This window comes from Lacerta agilis, chromosome 10 (assembly GCF_009819535.1).
Source record: "Lacerta agilis isolate rLacAgi1 chromosome 10, rLacAgi1.pri, whole genome shotgun sequence".
NCBI lineage: Eukaryota > Metazoa > Chordata > Lepidosauria > Squamata > Lacertidae > Lacerta > Lacerta agilis.
The window spans coordinates 23,677,898-23,692,045 of record NC_046321.1 but is presented as its reverse complement, the minus strand read 5'-3'; positions in this window follow the sequence as shown (position 1 = coordinate 23,692,045).

The window sequence follows — 14,148 nt, the reverse complement described above, 5'->3', positions numbered from 1 at the left end:
CCTGCCCCCCCCCAACAAAAATGCTGGCTATGCCCATGGTTGATGGGTCTCAAACCCTCAGTGAGTTACGGATTTCCACTGCATGTGAAGACAGGCTCTGGTAGATGGAGTGGACACGACCAAATATTGTCAAGAAGGTGGTTTCTGCATGTGCTGTACTGGAAAGTGAGGGGCAAATGAGGCTTGTCAACCTGAGAAGGTAGCCCATCTAAGAGAAGGAAAACTGTGATCCTAAACCCCTGCTGTTTTTTGAGATATCTTTGGGAGAAGAAAAGGCTAAGGAGTAAACCCTACACAAATCTGGAGTGGAGTCCCTAAGACTATTGGATGGTGCCTTGTACACCTTCTGGCAACTCCTGCAGCCAAGCTGGTGTCAAACACATTGCTCTGCTTTCCTTGTTGTCTGGGCAGCCCAGGACCTCCTATACACACTGTCGAGGCTTGTACCCAAGGGCTTGTACTTTGGTTCTGCTAACACAGAGGTTTGACTTCACCCCTGGAAGTGAGACAGGTGGATGCCAACAACAACAACACTCCACTAAAGTGAAAGTGCGGGACAGATATATTTTCGTTGTGACACCCAGATTTTAGTACTTTTCTTTGAGAAGCTCAGATGGCCCCTTGTTGGGCATTTTGACGCATAATTAAACATATTTTTCCTTTGGGCCTTTGGTCTGAGTAACTGAACACTTTAGACCCTGTCTCTTAATATTCATAACTTTTTATGCTGTTCCATTTTTTTATTTCATTATTTCTTCTTTGACTCAGTGCATTATTTTTATAATAATCCATTTGTTTCTTTCCAAATTGTTGCTAGTCACTTTTGCATTAAAAAAATTGATGCAGCAGAAAAAATGATTGTATTCCGCACTTCTGTTTGAACTTCCCTCGCCCCCTACAGCCTCCTGTGCACCCTCAAAATCTGCCACAGAGGGCTGGAGGATCATCTGGTGCTGATTTTAGGAATGCTTGGGGATGGGGAGGAAGGGGAAATCCCATTACAGAAATGGAACTTTGCTCCTTTAGTGTTTGTTTATATTTTAAGGCATTTATATTCTGCTTCATCATGAGTGTTTCTAAGCAGTGTAGATAAAGTGGCGTATAGTGTTGGACACAGCCCAAAGTAAGGAACAAAACAAAAACAGCCCTAAAGATTGGCAGATTACTATTTTTAAAAAAATCTGAGCAGGAAAAAAAAAGTAAAAGTAAAAAAATGCAGCAAAACAGCATACATTGCTCTGAGTGAAAGGCAGTAAATCTCTCTTAGGCAATCGCTGGTGAAGCATACGGTGGGGGGAAGGCAAACAATGGAGGCCTTGCCTTCATTCATGACCTGCTTGTGGACTTCATGGAGGCATCTGGTTGGCCATTGTGGGAAAGAGGATTCTGGACGCATCATCATAGAGTTTTATTCATATGTGCATTTAATTGGTTCATCATCAGTTAACTAAAAGCCAAATCTTGGCTAACAGATCTTTCAGTGCCAAATTTTAGATGGGTTCTCGGCATGTTGCTGCTCTTAGTGCAGCAAGTTTAGATGCTAGCAGAATCAACACATCTATTCTAGTAAAATTAAAGGATACAGTGATTCTATTTTTGGTCCCTTGAATGACAGGCCAGAACCACAATCCCCTCTCTGTACTGCAAAAATTATAAGTATGCAATGGATTTTATTTTAGAAGGGCAAAATGATCCCAACCTCCAATTGTCCGATTAGAAAGGCAAGCACATAGAAAGGAAAGCTGTTTACTTATGCAGATGCAAGATACCTGTATTTCAGACAGACTTCTTCTTCTTCTTCTTCTTCTATCACTTGTAGCCGAGTAAGATTGTCTTCCATGAGTCCGTAAGTGACAGTGGAGGCCAATTCTGGATCCACACGTCCTTCCACAGTGGGGACATAGGTTTCTGGGTGGGAATTGATCATGGTGAGGGTTTGCGAAGCGTGCCTTCCTCTTAGCAGTTTTCTCCATGCCGTCCTGAGTTTGAGCATCTTCAAAACCCATGACACCTTTCAGATTCCTTCAGATTGAAGCATCACATTCCCAAAAGCCTCTCTGCACTTTAGCAACCATTGGTTCTGACAATCAGAACAGTTGCTCCACTCTGGAGACCCTCCTTCGAGCCTCATACTGTAGTTAGCCTCATAGAAGATAGAGTATGTCTCATTTTGCCCTGCTATCCCAGCAAGGAGAGCATTGCCAGTGCCTATGCACCCGTCCACATGCCTTATTTGTTGTTCAACAGCCAGCCAGGGGGAAATAAGTAAATTGGTGCCTTGGCCTGGGCTGTTTTGCTTTCTTGTTCATTTTGGCTCATCTGTGTTTTCTTGCTATTGACAAGAACCTGAGTTATCAGAACACTACAAAAACTATAATACAACACCTGTTTGAAGAATGAAAAGTGAGTGTATAAACCATAATGCCTTTATCATACCACCCTTCAGCTCCCTGAAAACATGTTATTGTTCTGTCTCCAGCTCAAATTAGAAAGAATCTGCCAGCATCACTTTTGTTAACATGTTTGCTGAGAAGCAATGGTTTTAAAAATGACAGCAGGTGGAGCTCTTGCAACAGCATTCTATGGAACAGTGTGTTCTGTCCAGCTAAGCAACTGCTTTTTAAATAAGTTCAACACAACCGATGCTGACACCAAATCCTACATACACTAAGGAAAATAGAAACATCGCCTCCCCACCCCACCCACCTCCTTCCCCCTTCTCTGCCTAATGTCTCAATAACCAATATTGATCTGTAAAATGTTACATGGAAAAATGCGAGCGACATTTTGTAAACCAAGAAAATCTTTAATAAAAAATAATAATAAGTCAAATGAGTTAACAATATTAATAATACAAAAGCAGATCCAATAAGGCCAATCCACAAAATATTTAAACCAATGTACTTGAATTTAAATCATATAGTTGCTTTGGATTAATAACATAGTGATTAAATGATAGAAATGAGCCCTCATAGTTTGTGGCTGGGTGAAGGGTTCGTTGAGCCCCACATTGTCCTGGGCTCAGTGGAATTCCTTTAGCACACAGCAAGACAAAATTACCTGCATAGCTTTCAATGGAGGTTGACCAGATTTAGCTTCTTCCTCTTTTTGCACAATTCCAGTGGATGTGATTATCCTTAATTGACCGAGGAGAATGTAAAAATGGATCCCAAGGGAACCACATCGTTATATTACCAGAGCCTGAGCAGTATGGCATGGCAGCCTCTCTTATTCCTTGCCAGTGAGCGTCTAAGATGCACCTGGGTGCCAATGTGGTGTAGCAGTTAGAGCGTCAGTCCAGGAGACCTAGGCTCAAATCCCTATTTGACCATCGAGTGACCATCTCTCAGCCTAACCTTCAAAATGGGGCATTTGTGAGATTTAAATGGGTGTGGAGAGACAGAATGATGTATGCCACCTTATGTTCCTTGGAAGACAGGTGGGATTAGTAAGGGGGAAAGAATAATTAAACAATGTGGCTCACGGATGCTGTATTTGGACTCTCAGACAGAGTAGATGAAACTAGGCTAAATGGATAGTTTGACCTGATATAGCTTAGCAATGGTGCCATCTCACAAAATTTTGACAGGAGTTGCATCAGTGCACTTCCTTTTTGGTTTTAGAAGGGCATACTAAACTCCCCCGTCGTGGGCTTATGAGGAATGAGGAATCCATCTTTGGGAGTTCTCTTGTTTTTGGATTTTGCTGTTGTTGCTGTTTTGGTTTTTCACTCTGTGCTGCATTAGTTTGCTGGTTTGTGGTCTCAGATGACACTAGTTTCATTTATTGTAAGCCTCCTTGGGCTCATTTGGAGAGACAGGTTAGAATAGCTAAAAAGCAAATAAATACACTATCCTCAAGGAAGAAGCATTTCCTTGTACAGCTAGATGGCAGTAATGGCACATCCAATTTGTAGGTAGTTTTTGTAGCTTCTTGAAGGATTGGCTTTTGTTTTTTACAATCTACAATAAAAGTAAGGGTATCTCTTTGATCAAAGTTTGTATAGATGGAGCTGGAACAATGCCTTCATGTTTGTTCCGGATCTTGTCTGTTTTTCCTTTGGGCTCCTTGCCCTTCCTCTGCTGGACCCCCTTGGCAGGTGTTAAATCTCAATACCTAAACAGAAAGACACTCCTCCAATGTCCACACAGGCCTCTTCCAGCATAGTTGGCGCAGAAGGTCACTTGTCAGCAGAGGGGACAGCAACAATGCCAGCAAACCATTTCATAAGGGGCAGGGCTCTCTTGTGGAGCTGACAAGGTGTCTACAAAATAAAAAAAATTAAAAAATCCTTCCAGTAGCACCTGTAAAAGGTCTCTACAGTTCTTCCCTCCAATATGCAAAACTACATGCCCATTTACAGTGGTTCAAAGTGAATTTGCTGAGATTAAGGTATCCAGAAGAGAGAGGGAAAGAGAAGCACACATTGGTGCCACTACTTGAAGCTATTTTGAAGAAGTCTGTTTTTATTTCTGCTTTAAAATACTGTTATGTAAACCACTTACGACTTTTTTTGGATACAAAGCGATATATAAATCTTGCTAAAATAAACACATAAAACACATGTTTTGAATACAGAAGGTCACAAATTCAATCACAGGCATATCTAGTTAAGTATTTCAGGTAGATAGGATGGGGAAATCTTCCTTGTATGTTCCCTACTGTATATATACATATATATCCAAAGTACATCTGTGTGTGCATTCACTAGAAATATACATGCAGACATGGCTCTGGATGCATAGAGGACCACATGTGCAAAAAACATATAAACCCATAAATCTGGCGTGTTTATTGCATGCCAGGTGCCCCCATTAGGTTTTTGATGCTGTTGCTGGGTGTGGAATTTGTAGTTTGGAACACTGCGTGCAATCTAGAGGAAGATAACTGTCCTATTCAAGAGACTTAAATGGTGTATCTGCATATTTTACTTCAATGGTTTTATATGGATCTAATGCTACAGTCATATTCCTTGGGAATTAGTCTTGTTAAATTTACTTCTGGGTAAATGTGAATAGGCTTGGACTGCAACACATACAGCTTTGTTTGGGTCGAGCTCTAAGGACTGGACCCAAACATGTGCAAATTAAACTCCACTTGCATGGTAGGGTTTTCCTGCCTTCATTGCACCGTGAAAAAACTATTCAATTGGATTGAGGGAACCTCTGGAAAGGTGTAGAATGTGGCGTGGGGGGCTGCAGCAGGAAGGAGGAATTGGTGAAAACTGAAGGAGCCAATTTTCCATTCATGGCTTCCATTCATCTCTCCCAGCCTATATATAATGGGGGGGGGGATAAGTGGGTATCAGTAACAATAAAGAATAAAGAAAATAAAATTGTACTCTTTAATTCAGTTAGAATATTTCAACATCATGTTCTCCTGCCGTAGCCATGCAGACACATAATTAGAAGTACAGTGCCAACATGGATTTTTCCATTTGACAGTTTGGGAAAGATCCAGCCAAAGCTTATCTAAGTCCCATTGATTTCAGGAGGACACATTTCTCACTTTTTCTCACCTGTGGAATATCTTCTTAGAAGTTAATAAATGTCTAAGGGCCAAGCAACATTAATAAAAAGTGTCATTTTTTTGAACAGAAAAGTGGTAATATGGCATTTCACACATTAGGCAAAATTCAATAAACATCAGTCATGAAATCAATGGAATTGGATTAGTCACAACTAACTTCTGCAGGACTGTGTCCATTCTTTTTCCAGTTCACTCCCCTTCTGTCTGTTACCCTGTTATTTTAAAAGATTAAAAAAATTGAAACCCTGACTGGAAGTTGAAAGCCTGTATACCAAAGCAGGCTGTGAATTGAAGACCTGGTGTAATTAGATTACTGTAAATACTATAAGATGCTCACCCCTGGTGGTCCATGGATGGCATAGGGCACTAAAGTATTATGCTGCAGGATTTGGGAAAGTTTGATTGAAAGCAAGGAACAAAAAATCCCCTCAAAATCCTTTTAATCTTTTTTTTTTTTTTTTGGTGTGAGTAGTTCTTTGTGAATTTGTTTGCCATCAAATAACACTCCCGAGATAAAACTGTTCAAGCACATAAGTACTCCTACAAATTAATTTACTGCTAGAGATAAAGCTGTAAGATGGATAATATTTTAAACGAAGACTCCATTGTAATTATTATTATATTTAAAAGCAAAAAAGCGGCAGCCCTCATTGCATTCCCAATGATCTTCTCTCTTGCTCTTAAATTAGCAATTCCAATATGCTCCCTTCCAAAAGTGCAGCGGACTTGTTGCTATGTGTCTGGACTCAGCTCGTTTAAACTTTGCTTGGCCCATGCTAAACTAATTTGAGTCAATTTGTCTACATCATCTCAACAATCGTCTTGCGCGTTTTGAATCGTACAAACAACACGACATGATAAAGGCCCGCCAAGCAGATGCCGACTGCTCACTCTGCCGTGGTCGGGCTGTTGCTAGTTCTTCACCATGGTTTCTCCATATCCTAGTGACAATGTTAGTTTTTAGATGGCTGGGTTAAGTCCCTGCCTGGCTAGTTAAGACTTTCTTTACAGAGGACAGGCTCCTATACAACTGCCAACTCTCAGCCTGACCTTTCAAAATGAAAATGGGGGAGTGTCAGCCTGAGTAGCTTCTTAAAAAACAGTCTCCCTGGGGGTTTAAACAAAACAAAACCAAGGAGATTTTGCAAAGAAGGCGGAAGCATGAATAAGAACAAGGCACTGATATCAGATACACTTCTTCTTGTGAGCAGTTGTTGGCCTAACCAGTTGAAATGAAACTATGTAAATTGCTTGCTTGGAATACAAATGTATATATTACAGACCCACACAGGGTCCATATTGACATCAATATTTATCAATATACATACTGTACAATCAAATGATGGGATAATCACTACTGGCAGAATTAGCTCTACCGTATTATTTTACTCTTCAGATTAAGAACATAACCAATAGCGACCTCATCCTCCGCGATTGCAACAAATTGGAAATTTTCAAATGCAAATACTTTTGAAGACTGGATTTCGCAAGTATGAGATATCCTGCTTATGGATAAATTAACCATTTCACAAAAGAAATATGAATCTCGGGGGGGGGGGGCTCAATCCCTATAAGAGTGAGAAACTGTTAGTTGGTGGTTCCCTAAAATGAATGGATGGGAGGTGATCTGCTCTTGATAAGGTTACACTCCCTCTGAAGGAGCAGGTATGTAGCTTGGGGGTACTCATGGATCCATTGCTGTCCCATGAGGCTCAGGTGGCCTCAGTGGCAGGGAATGCCTTCCATCAGCTTCAATTGGTGGTCCAGCTGCACCCCTAACTGGGCAGAGATAGCCCAACTTCTGTTGTCTACAGGTATGCTCTGGTAACCTCTAGATTAGATTATTACAATTCATTATACATGGGACTGCCTAATCATCATAATAATTTTATACCTCACCTTTTCCCCTGGCAAGACTCTGAATACGGTTTGGAAATTTAAATTGGTGCAGAATTCAGCAGCCAGGTCACTCACTGGGGCAAGCCGGTAACACCAATTCTGTCCCAACTGTACTGGCTGCTGATTAGGTTCTGGGCCCAATTCAAAGTGCTAGAACATGGTAGATATAAATAGTGATTCCCAAAAGGTGACTCGTAGTGGAAAGTGTTTCCCCAAAATAGGCATTTCAAATAATTCATTTTAAAACTCAAATTCAATTTAAGTTCCCTCATGCACACTATGGGCAGATCAACATCAGTTTTCTCCCTAGAGAGCTACAATTCTCATCCTCCTTAAGCTACAGTTCTCGGGATTCTTAGGGGGAAATAAATGTGTGTTGGGTGTGCTTTAAATGTATAATCTGGATTAGTCCCCAATTGGCATCAAGCAAAACCATGTTTGAGCTGCATATTTTCAGAAACTCTTCAATACATGTTACAGGTAGGTAGCCATGTTGGTCTGCCATAGTCAAAACAAAATAAAAAAATCATACCAAGAACAAACTTAGTTGGTCTCTAAGGTGCTACTGGAAGGATTTTTTTATTTTGTTTCTTCAATACATGTTTGAATTGACACCATAGCTCACTTTTACAGTTACAATAAACCTTATTTCATAGTGCACAGAAATACTGGCTTCTGTTGACCTTGATACCAAAAAATAAAGTCTATTTCTCGCCTAGCCAACAGATAAGGTTCTAAAAGTTGGCTACTGCGTCCCCATCTAACTGTATTCTCACTAGCCACAAGGGACAATGAACTGCAGATAATTTGGTAGTGCAATATATTTTGCAAGATAAGTCTTTGTTTTCCCTTTTTTCGAGCCTCTCCCCTCTTTTTGTGCTCATTTTTGCTCATTTCTCTTGTAAGCTGTCTGGACAGGGAGAAAGGCTTTAGTTTTAGGCAATTCTCTTCTTCTTTTTCAGCCTCCCTTTTATTGAATTCCAACCTCCATTTTCCTTTTCTTTTTTTAAATGAGAACATCATTTATCTTGGACTTTAAGTTGCAGAGGCCTCCAAGGGGCTTCTTTTTTTCTTTCCCAGCTGCATTTGTTGACACACACACAGTCATTCTGGGCTTGAGGTTTCTCTCCCCCCCCAATGTCCTCCATCACCCCCCCCCAAAAGCAAGCCATAAAGAATCTACAGCTGTGCCCTTTATTAGCATAGTCATTCTAAGCACAACAAGGAGAAAGAGACTAAATATATTACAGCCATTACCTCCGTCAAAAAGTGACAATTTAAAAACATTTTAGCTTTTCACTGGGAAAGCCAGGAGAACAAAAGCAAGAGCTATTAATTTTTTTGTAAATGCTTTTTAAAATATGGGTCACTTGGCCGTAATCAAGCAAAAGTGTGGAAGAGTTCAGAGCTTGAGAAAAGCTTGTCAGATATTAGTTCTCTGAAGAATAAGAAAGAAAGCAACAATCAGGCTTCATAATATGCTAATTTGTACAAAACACACAACAGTGTGATGTGTGCCCAGGAAGATGTGGGTTTGTTTGGCGCTGTTCTCACCAATTCCATCTTGTATAATGCATGCATATAGCAATTTGGAATGAGCAAACCTTTCTTCTCCAGTTGGGAGTTAAAGATGGCTCAGTAACAATAAATAAAAGAACAGCATTTGTGTTTTGTAAAAGAAAGTACTAATTGCCCTTAAAGATGTCTACAAATCTGGAAGGAAAGCATTCATCCCAACTGTCCCTATTTACGGTTGACATTTCTAGAAGTTGTTGCTGGTAAATTGTCCCTGGTTTTGCCTTTTAGGGATGGTTTGTTAAAATGTTTGTAAGTGCAAGTTTCTGATGCTGCACTGCTGCTATTCTTCCATTTTCAGCACTCTCTCGCCCCAGCTTCTCTCAAACAATCCCCAATCTTTTTGGACAGGGGTCCCCAAACTAAGGACCAGGGTCTGGATGCGGCCCAATCGCCTTCTAAATCCGGCCTGCGGACAGTCCGGGAATCGGCGTGTTTTTACATGAGTAGAATGTGTCCTTTTATTTAAAATGCATCTCAGGGTTATTTGTGGAGCACAGGAATTCGTTCATATTTTTTTTCCAAAGTATAGTCCAGCCCCCCACAAGGTGTGAGGGACAGTGGACTGGCCCCCTGCTGAAAAAGCTTGCTGACCCCTGTTTTGGGGGTAATATTTTCAAAATCTAACAAACTGGGCTTCTCTGGGAAGAAGGAAGGATGAATTTTTCAAATAATAATAATGTCATAGACAAAAAAAAGGATAATGCTCAGAATCTCCCTCAAAACAGGCAAGCCCTAAAAAAAAAAAATTAAAATTAAAACAGGCAAAAAGCAGGGAACACCTCCAAATCACACAAACTCCTCCCAAACAACAGCAAAATGTCAAGAACCCTAACATTGTTGTTGCTGTTGTTGTTGTTGGTGGTGGTGGTGGTGCAGGGGACTTTCACAGGTGCAGGGAAGGGTGTTTGCCTGGGTGTGTTAGGGGGACTCCAGCATTAGAAGATAACAGTATGATCCCACACATATTTATTCAGAAACTTTATTTAGTGCAGTTTACTTTCAGGTAAGTATTAGATGGTTGGCACATCCATCTGTGATGGGACTGGATACATCTTAGAGGACACACCTACAAATTCATGGGCATGAATGCTGAAGTACTACGTAGGGCATAGCCTGTTGATTTTACAACCTGTTGCAGTTATCATATGGAACCGTTGAAATCATTATTCGACAACCATGCTTTTCTAGCGGATTTTAAATTAAGACAAACAATAATACTTTTGCCTTTTAAATTAGTAGAGGAATACATTTTAATCTGTATACTTTTAATTAGGTCAATGCTTCTTCCATAGAATGGCGCTTCAATGATTTTTATATGTTATAAGGAGAACCTAAGCTTGAGATCAGTTGGTCTGTTCTGCTCCTTTACTTTTTTTACATACCCTCCAATGTTTCTCCACTGAAAATAGAGACGTCTCATTCCATAATGATAATTTTACTATTTATACCCCACACATCTTACTGAGTTGCCCCAGCCACTCTGGGCAGCTTGCAACATATAAAAACATAAAAAATTAAATGTTAAACAAACTTCCCCATACAGGATTGTCTTCGGACAGCTCAGGGGTTGGATAACTCCATACCCTCCAACATTTCTCCAATGAAAATAGGGACGTCCTAATGAAAAGCGGCACATCCTGGGATCAAATCAGAAACTGGGACGGCTTCTCTAAATCATGGATGTCCCTAGAAATTAGGGGCACTTGGAGGGTCTGCTTTTCAGCATTTGTGAATTTTGCTAGACATGCCTTCCTATCACGGTAATTTCAGTGTGATGTGACAGCGGTGTAAAAGTCAAATTAATTTCAGAAGAATTTAAGAACTTGCTGATCTAAAGGCTGCATACCTGGCTGGCACAAATCAGTTTATTTTTCTAAGAATCCCAAAGCAAATATTAGCAAATATTTTCCATTAACACGATTCTAGGGAGATGCTGACATACCTGCTCATTTGTGGAATGCTCTCTCCAGAGAGGCCCACCTGGCGCCGTCATTATACATCTTTAGGCACCAGGTGAAATTGTTTCTCTATAACCAGGCCTTTGGCTGATTAACATTCTATGCATTTTTAAATGTGTTTGTGGAAGGGGGGTTATTGATTTGTTTTTGTTTTAATGTGTTCTCATTTTGTATTTTTATGTTATGAACTGCCCTGTGATATTTGGATGAAGGGTGGTATACAGATGTAATGTAATGTAATAAAATAAAATGTGTATCTTTCACAGGTGCATTAGAAAAGACTCACGTCTTACACATTGGCTTGTTTAACTTGTTATTCATTGAAGATTTGTAAAGTCTGTTTTTCCACAGTTTGAGCAGAAGTCTTTTTACAGCCTGCCTTATTAAAGTCCAGGATTTCATTAGCTGTTTTGTGCTAAGAGAATCCGATGGAATTCTCATTTAGAATTCTGCATACACTACAGTTTACTTTGCTCTTTCTGAATAAGATGCAAGAGGTGGATTAATATGGTAATGTTTGCTCTACTGGAAGGGGAGGAATGTTGTACCTTAAAACCATTGTGGATATTTACTATTTTAGCGAGGTAGCTCATGGCCATCAATTTAAAAAATGATAATTGGGTAGTGATTAAATAGAACTCATAAAAAACTTTTGGCAGGTCTACATATACAAAATCCATTTTAAGTAAAAAGGAAAATGGTCTCACATTAAAATGTGGTTTTTAAAATGGCAGATTCTTTGCATTATTAATATAATGGATAGAATTCAACATTACTCCATTACAAACATTTCTTTCAAGCAAGATTGTTCTGGTGTTCTCCTGGCTCACCCAGAGCCAGTTTTGGGGGAAATCCTCATTGTACAAGCAGAAGCCATTGTGCAGGCCTCTAGCTGACAGGATTTGATAGGTGAATCCTACCCAGTTGTTTTTTTAAAAAAATGTTTTTAAAGTTTTAAAGAGTTTTTTTAATTTTAAAAACTCAATATCCACAGTTGTTGAAAAACTGAGGAAAAAACAATGATTTCCATCAGGTCCACATATTAGAAAGTGCCATCCTGTTTGTGATGCTCCACCAAAGCTCAGATTTGCCTGTGTTGGTGTGACTGCATAACATCGTAATAATGATGTCCATGCAGTATTGGGGAATTGAGGCAGGTTCATCACCTTCTAGAATAGTTTTGCTATCTCTTTTTTTCTCTTAACATTCAAGCAAAGCCTCAGTAGTTTCTGTTCCTGCTGGAGAAAAAGGAGCATTGTTACCACACACACACACACACACACACACACACCCCTTATCTGACTGTCAAGGGGAGCAGCATAGAGCTGCAGGAGACAGTGAAGGCATATGCCTGGACCACTGGAAACCACTGACCTCCAGCTTCAGTATTTAGCCCACTTTTGGGTCCTTAACTTTCATTCTAGCATCAAATGCTAAAAAGTTTTTTTAAAGGCTGTCAAGCTTCTGAATTCTGCACTCAGCATCTGCACCATGCAAATCACAGAATCGTGCAACATATGTAGTTGCGTAAAATAATACATACACATGTGCTTTTACATCAGAGACAAAATTTATACACTTATTATAATAGGATCCCTTGAGTTCACAGTTGTTTTGCAAAGAATACCAAGGAGACCAGACCAGTATCAAGAAGCAAAGGCTGATTTCATTTCCCTTGCTTCATTTCTACTCTCTTTTCAACAGACTTCTTCTGCAAGATCGCTGTCCCCACCCCCCCAAAAAACACACTGTGACATTTTAGAGCAATCACTATAGCTCTCTTTACAAGAGGAAAGCTTTTATTCATGTTACCCCACCTGTAGACTGTTTAAAGAGAGATTTAGAACAGGAAAACCTCAAGTATGTTGGAGAATCTTAATGCAGAACTACCAACAACTTAACTCACTCCATGCCCTTCGCCCCTGAGACAGTCATCATCTACAATATTAAATCTGATAGAGCTAGGGTAAGAAGTGCAAAGGGAAATATGTGAGCCAATAAAGGCAGTGACTGTACTAGTAGTTGACTACTGTGAATAGGTCTGATGAAGGAACGTGATGGATTCACCATGGATTGGTAAAATTGGTACAGGGGCCTCTTTCCAGTCTGCCCTGGAAATCATGGCTAAGCATAGAGTTGCAAAAAAAAAACAACCCATGAAGGTAATCTAGTCCAACCCCTAGTAACGCTGGAATCTTTTGCCCAGTGAGGGGTTCAAACCCGAGATTAAACTTCCCATGCTGTACCGACTGAACTATCCCAGGTCCTTAAACACCATGTACATTCTCCACAACATGGCACTGTTCCACACAAATGACAACGGCACATGACCACCATAGCAGGCTGCATACTCCCAGTGATGACTGCATAGTGGCTACTTGGTATATAACCAGCCCATAGAATAGATAATGACTTATTTGTGCTCAAACCATGCAAAGCAACAGCTATTGGACAGCAATCACTTTATCAACTTTAAAATTTTACCAACTTATTCCTAAATAAAGATACAAACAATACTATATGTGGTTGGGTGAAGAACAAACACAATGAGCTGTATCCATCAAAGTTCAATTCTCAGCAGATCCACTGAACTTAATAGACCAAAGTCAGTCATGGGTCTGTAGAACTAGTTTTGGGTACAGCCCAGTGACTGGAACCATGAATTATCCCATCAAGCGATTTAGACAGTTGTGATTGTAGTAATTTAAAGACATTTCTTTAAAAGAAACATTGGGATGGGAGTGTCAAGATGATCTCTGGAGAATGGTATGATGGGGTGAATGAAGCCTGTTTGGCTGAAGAGGCTTCAGCATGAAACTAGTGGCTGCAAATTCATGAAATTAACTGTGTTAAGTCTTGCCTCAATGTATTGAACCGAAACTTATTACAGACAGGGAAATGAATTGAGCAAGGACACAATCCACTAGGAAGTTCTACAGTGGAAACCCCATTGAAGTTAGCAAACACTTCTTGGTAGATTAAGGAGGAAAGGAGGAGTGGCAAAATGACATGGGAATTTCAGTTCTAAAAATTCACAATGGTACATATTTAATTTATATAAAGTTTTATTGATAGAATGCAACACATCCTCCACTGAGCATTTATTATAGTTAGGTTCTTTCCACATAAGCAACATAATTCAACACAATCTGCCCTCCATTTCCATTGCTTCATACATTAGAGA